The 6,764-nt window shown below is 37.6% G+C and overlaps 1 protein-coding gene and 1 long non-coding RNA gene across 5 annotated transcripts in view; one reads left to right on the top strand and one right to left on the bottom strand.

Annotated features, from left to right (window-relative positions):
- The window catches only part of LOC102673141 (homeotic protein ultrabithorax), a 123,692-nt gene that overhangs the window by 8,111 nt on the left and 108,817 nt on the right, over window positions 1-6,764 (top strand). The gene's annotated exons all lie outside the window — the stretch shown is intronic.
- LOC116184968 overlaps window positions 7-6,764 on the bottom strand; it is a 63,810-nt gene continuing 57,052 nt past the window's right edge. Inside the window, exons 2-4 of one of the 2 annotated variants that reach the window (XR_004149656.1) lie at window positions 1,114-1,305; window positions 408-1,029; window positions 7-323 (exon numbers count right to left, since the gene is read on the bottom strand). This is a non-coding gene — a long non-coding RNA (uncharacterized LOC116184968). Of the gene's footprint in view, window positions 324-407; window positions 1,030-1,113; window positions 1,381-6,764 lie in introns of those variants that run through there. The other variant, XR_004149655.1, reaches the window with a different exon arrangement.

Genomic DNA, 6,764 nt, shown 5'->3' with positions numbered 1-6,764 from the left:
TTTTTTTTTTTGATTTACGCGCATCGATATCGCGTGGTGGTTATGGCGATCTTTATTGGATGGCTCGTCTAGCCTCGGAAACATGTATGAACGGATAGAGAGCTAACAAACCTTGAACTCTTGTGCCGAAGCAGTGAGATTCCCGCGTAAAAGCCACGTGGTTTCACCCGGCTTGCACTATCTCGCTCTTCTATATTCCTCCTTTCTCTCTCTTACTCGAGTTGAAAACGAGTATGGTGCTACTCGACGATACGACCGTTGCCAGTAGGTGTTACGTACCTCGGGGAGCAACCTCGTTCAATATAAACCAGCTAGGAACAACGCTGTAACCGTAACGTTGACGTTTACGACGACGAAATCGTGGCTCGGCTCGTTTACCCCTCCCTCTTATGTGCCTCCACGCTTACCGCTATCGTCGCTGCGAGGTTCGTCGGTAATACAGAGCACATATCTTCGTGTGTATCGACCAAGATCGTTCCGCGTCTTCGTGTGTGGTAGAAATGTTTTGCTGGAACAGAAACACGAGGGAAGTTCATCGTACAAATCATTTATGGGCCGACGGTTTTTACGGATTCGTTTCACGCGACTCGCTAATTATCCGTGATAGTTTGTTACATAATCGTTTCGTAAATAATACATCGACTCGCATCGCCTACCTGTTTTCTCATCACTTTCTTTTCATTTCTCGCCATTGTTTTCTAACCTCTTCCATGGACACGATTCTGAAAAATAATTAATAATTAATAATCGAACAAGTACGAAGACAAGATCGCAAGTATGGATATATCTAATTTCTTATACCTCAATGGCTGACAAACATGGCTGAGAGAACTTTCCATCTTGTTAAGAGATATCTGGTCGATGTTTTGCATTGTTTCCGCCGAGCACACAATCGACGATGATTTCTTTACGAATCATTTAAGACTCTAATTTACAATTGGAAAATTGAAAAGATCGGATCGGTAAAGTTGCGTCGAATATAGGCGTGCGTATTGCACGCCCGTGACCAAGTGGTTCAGCCTCTCCTACCTATAGAGACTCGCACTGGTGTGACTAAAGTGTGTGAGTTCGTGCGTGAACGTGCGTGTGGTGGTGCCTTGAACACTAGCTTACAGCGACCTAAAGAGGCAAGCCAAGTAGGTGCGTTCATCGGGTATGGAGGCTCCACAGACCCTTTCCATGTGTTGCTCCGTTGGCCCGGATGGAGGATGACGTACGAGCCTCTCCGTATGACTTACTACGCCCTTTTCCCTTCTCCACGCCCGCCGCTTCTGCGTACTGTTCGCTCAAAAAACATTCGGGTCTCTGAAAATTACGTGGTCCTTCACATTTGATCGGGACTCCATCTCGATCTCGCTCGGTTGAATTCTTTAAACGTGCTCGAGGATATTGAATATTTGCACTAATTATTATACCTCTTAATATTATATTTTTATTAAAATAAATAAAATATAATTTAATGTTATTCTTATTATATAACTTTTTTGCAAGTAAAATGTTTTTTAATCGAATAACAACCGAAAAATAGTTATTGTGCTCTCTTATATGCTCTCGACTATATTTTAGATACTGTGCTCGATACGTTTTTATCAAGAAATAAGATTTTATCAAAAGACTTTTTTTGAAGAGGCCTAATAATAGAAGCAAATTTAATATTGATTCTAATTTAATTATTGTAGTTTTAAAATAGAATTATTGAATTTATTTTTAAATTATTTTTTAATAAATATAAATATATCTTATAGGTATGTATAATATAGGAAATCTTTTTATAATAGAAATTTTATATCACAAATTTAAAGTATTGTTTTTAAAATTAATTTCTTAGAATTTTAAAGATAAAATTTATTTTAAAAAATTGATTACAATTTATTTACATTTCATAGGAGATTTTGTACTTTACATTTTTCAAATTTTTTATTTTCCATTGTACGTAGTATTTAATGTGAATATGATTGTCGATTCAATTTCATAATTTTTATTTGTTTGTGAATTATTATAAAAATATAAATAAATTTATTGGTTTTTTTAGATTATTTTCCATTTTTATCAAGATTTGTCAAGATTATATATTTATTATATATTAAAAAATATTGAAAGGATATTTTTTGTGATCTAGCAAAAAGAAAGATTTAATAATAATCGAGCAGAGATGAATGCTATAAAAAATCTGTTTTTATTTGGTATCATACATGAAACGATTATGTCTGTATGTTGAGGTAAAGGGTTAGTAATCTCTTTGTTAAACGGTCCGGCAAAGAACTGGAATTTAAATGGTCGTATTTACACGTAGAAAATACCAAAGAAAAACATATAAACCGGTAATTATCAACTGTTGTTCGATTTTCTTGCTATGTGCAACATTTCGTCGATTGATTTTTAATTCGCGGTTCGTTAAAAGCGGCATTCTCGCGCGCGCATTTGTAGCATGCGAAAAAAAACAGGCCGAGGAACGGCCATAGTGAGACAAAATGCCGTAGAAGCGTGTCATTAAAAGTAATTGTTAACATCGATCAAAATGTATCGGGATATTCTTAATTTGCATATGCCCCACCGCATAATTTCACTTCGCGAACCCCTGGATGTGTATCGTCAATCAATTTTTATACTTTGCTACGTTATAAACGCGAAAACCTTGAAGGTATTAATCACGGGTGTTGGGAATTCACCGCATGAAAGTGTAATTTCTGATCCGCAGAATCACTTACATCCTGTCCCACGTTTTTCTCAATAACATTGCTGCCACTCGTAAACATCCATAATATTATTTCACGCGATTAGTAAACAGGGCTGGTCATCGTCCAAGCAACGATTTACATGCGAAAGAATAATCGCGAGTTACGTTTTGATACGATCTACCACTGGTTAACGCTAAACATTACTTCGATCGCTTACCGTAACGCATAAAAATTCATCTGAATCGGTTATCAGTTGATGGAGAGGAAGAGAGAGAAAGAGAGAGAGAGAGAGAGAAGAGGAGACATATCATTAAGAAGATAAAGATATATTATTTGTTAAAAAGCTCTCTCTCTCTCTCTCTCTCGGGATATCAACGATAAAAGCAGTAGATGTGAATTTATTTCCAGTGTTATATATAATAAATTCAACGTTGGAATAACACTTTAACGATAAACAACAAAGGCAACAGTTAACAAAGTGTGTTTTCATCGAGGCAGGAAGTGGATGAGCACGGTTATACGATGAATGTAGTGATATTAATGTACAGACCGGTATCTCGTACGAGGATCGAGAGAAGGACACTCGTAAACGTGTTGCAGCGGAGGAGGCGCATAGTAGGCGCACGCAGTAAACGATTCGAAGGCGATGGTAGCCGATTTACGTCTCTATCGAACGTGCACGAGACATCGTCGTCTAGCGACGGTGGATGTTAAACAATAGCGATAGTTTATTCTTGCCTAAGAGAAGTGAGGAAAGAAAAGAAACAGAGGAACGTGAGTGGCGCGTAACGCGCGCGCAAAGGTATAGGCGCTGATCGCACGTTCAGCCGGCAGCGTATAGCGGCTGCCTACCAGGGTTCTCAATTTGATGGACGAGCTGTTCGCATGTACGAACTCGTGTGCGCTGGCTCGCTTTTACACACCGACAACAGCCCATACGCTATCCGCCTGTTTTGCAAATTTCATGCGGGAGGAGTTATCGCTCTCGTGGCCCAGGATTAATCCTCTCTCACTGTGTATTGTTTGTCGTCAACGACTATTTATCAATTACCCGGCTATTTCTGAGATTGTTGTTTCCCTAAAGAGAAGAAAAAAAAAAATCTGTAGCCCATTATTCCTTCACACTCCCTCTTTCTCCGTGAGACTTATGAATCGCCTTGGGTTGATCTATATCGATTATTATAGGTAAATTGTTCTGAAAGATTAGATTAGGTTACTCATTCGTACTTTTTCTGCCTTGTTTTTGCAAAAATTTCAATCTTGTGAATCGCTTTTCTTTATTCGAATTGATATCGATTATTATACATTTCTCTAAAAACAAGGTTAGATTAGATTAGCTGATATTTCCATTAGGATCAATTTTTTTTTCCTAGAATTAATATATGCCAGTTACAATATGTTACAGTAAAACACAATAAATTAAAACTAGGCTCTCGTGTATTTTTGGCATAAAGAAAAGAAAAGCCTCTAAATCGTGTTGATGGCATAGTATTTCATTGGTTATGATGTTAAGTGAGAAAATATATGAAAGAAAGGGATGAAAGTTATAAAGGAAAAATTCGTTGGAGATTTCAAGATTGCTGACAGTAGAAACACTGCGCTTTTGATTGGTTCGGCTTCTTACTCGTCTATATAGCAGACTGCCATTTCACTGCTTCGGGCTGAGATAATGCATACTTTGGATCGGCCGCGCTTCGTAGGCACGAAGAACGTGTTTAGGTGCTCGACGATCGGAACGACTACACCGGCAGACAAAGGATATATATACCTGTGCCCGCAAGAAAAGATGAATACAAGGTAAAATAATTGAATCGAAAAGTGTTCCTGCTTACGTTTTTGTGGAATACTTGCTTTCCAGATGAAGATGTAACTCGCATATTTCAAATCTTGAAAGATCGAGAAAAATGAATATTAACGAAAGAAAGTGCGATCAGTGACCTCGAAACGCGTCAAACAAATTCTTCTTTAATATGAAATCATATACGATATATTTATATTTCCTAAATTTTATTTAATTTTTTTCTGTTCAAATTTAATTTAATCTTTTTATCAATACTCAAAATTTTGACATTATTCAATATTTAATTTAACAATTCTAGAATTAAAACCTAAAATCAAGAAATTTATTTATAGTGATTTATATAATTTTTCCTTAGGCAAACAAAAATTGGATTAAATAATTTTTCACTGATGAAAAAATTGAAATATAATTAAGAAAATTATAGTGACTTTTATAGTAATTTATATAATTTTTCTCTAGATAAAATTGGATTATGAACGGTTAAATATTAAAATCGCGATATTTAATTAAAAAAAAAAAAAATTATCGATAAAAATCGTATGAAAACTCGTCGGATCATCGATAAAACCTCAGTTACGATCAACATCGCGTTGGCGTTTCTTCTTCCCATCGATCTTCCATCGTTGCGTTACTTAGCGATTCGACGCGATACCTCGTCGTACGTGGAACTCGTTGAAATCGATGATCATCGCGCATCGCGAGCGTATCGCACCGTTTCCATCAACTCGTAGCTTGTCGAGAGGAGTGGAGGGGAGAGGAGGTGGCTCGATAGCGCGTACAGTAAAGAATATTCGATCGGTTTTTTAGCCATTCCTCGCTCGATTTGTCCCGATTTTTTGCGCCGTTTCGGCGCCATCTGCACTATTATCGTGGCCCTTATTCAATTAATACGCTACGATGTAATCTTGTGTCAATACACAGCAAATAAACTCCGGACTCGTCCGTTTTAATAAATTCGAACTTGCACAACAGTTTTTGCCACAAAGCAAACCTGCCCAGAACTCTTGCTGCCGCCTGGTTGCCGATAGCCGGCCATTACAAACAGCACCTGCCAGCCTATGCTCCTCTTCTCCTCGGCGACCTGACCGTGCACAATGCTTTTGTATCCGCTCTTATGCTCGGTCTTCTCCTCCATTCCGGTCAGGACTTTCAACGACTCCAAAGGCACGAGCCTTAAAAAAAATTACGAATATCGAGCAACGACTAATTGCCAGTGACATCGATACAGTTTATTTCATTCGAAGCGGAACACATGGCGTACGGCCAACGATCGTGAGTGTTAGCACAGCGGGTAAAGAACATCGAACATGATCATATGCGCATTTTAAATATTCTACTTCTTTCCGATTAACAACTCACGTGTTACGTGTATCGTTTGTCGCTTTGTTTGTAATCAAGGATTAACCTGGTTATGGTCGTGTATATCTGTCACGATCCATGTCGTTACACACGGAATGATAGATATATTCTGATAATCAGAATTATTTATGTTGTTAGTTATTTTGTATATATCGATCAAAAGTATTACTAATCGATCAAAAAAAAGCATTCCCAGAATCTAAAAATTGAATAGATTAAATTGAATAAATATTTCTTCTTGTACAAATTATTATTAATTTCGAATTAATAATTAAAAATTTTTTTTTACAAATTAGACAGTTTAATAAAAATAAACGAATAATATAACGAATATTTTCGATTGATAAATCGTAACTGTAATTATATGAATCAAACGATAATGATCGAAATATATTCCTTTCTTCTCTTTTTGTTTCGTTTTCTTTCATCCACTTTTCTTTATTTCAATGCGTATTGATCATTTTGCACAATCCGTCCGTTCTTCAACCGTTTTCGTCGATTTCACGGGACTTGGGGCATACGTTAGCCGCGTTCACGCGAGAACTGAATCGAAACCGTTCGCGTACCCATTTATTTCGTAGCTATTGACCGCCGACGCGGGTGGGAAAGGACGACGGGCATAATTTATCCAGCTGAAACCCCTTGACCTTTTAAAATAATTGCTTGATCGTCGCTGTAGTGTGCCGGAACGAAAATTTCTTAATTTTACCGCCTCTTTCCCGTCGTACGCCCGATGATGTACGATTCTATCTGGCGTTTTTAAACGGACGCGCATAAACGGCCCTCGGCCGCTCGCGCTTATCCTTCGAGCACTCGCGAATACGGTACAACCGTTATTACCTGCCGGCCATATTAATCGCGTCGTTCCAACATTAATAATATAAACATTCGACGATTGTCACTTCTGAATATCCACGGAGACAATA

Source organism: Apis dorsata, unplaced genomic scaffold (genome assembly GCF_000469605.1).
Source record: "Apis dorsata unplaced genomic scaffold, Apis dorsata 1.3 scaffold_79, whole genome shotgun sequence".
NCBI lineage: Eukaryota > Metazoa > Arthropoda > Insecta > Hymenoptera > Apidae > Apis > Apis dorsata.
Note: the sequence above shows the minus strand (reverse complement) of the source record. Positions and strands in the feature narration are given on the sequence as shown.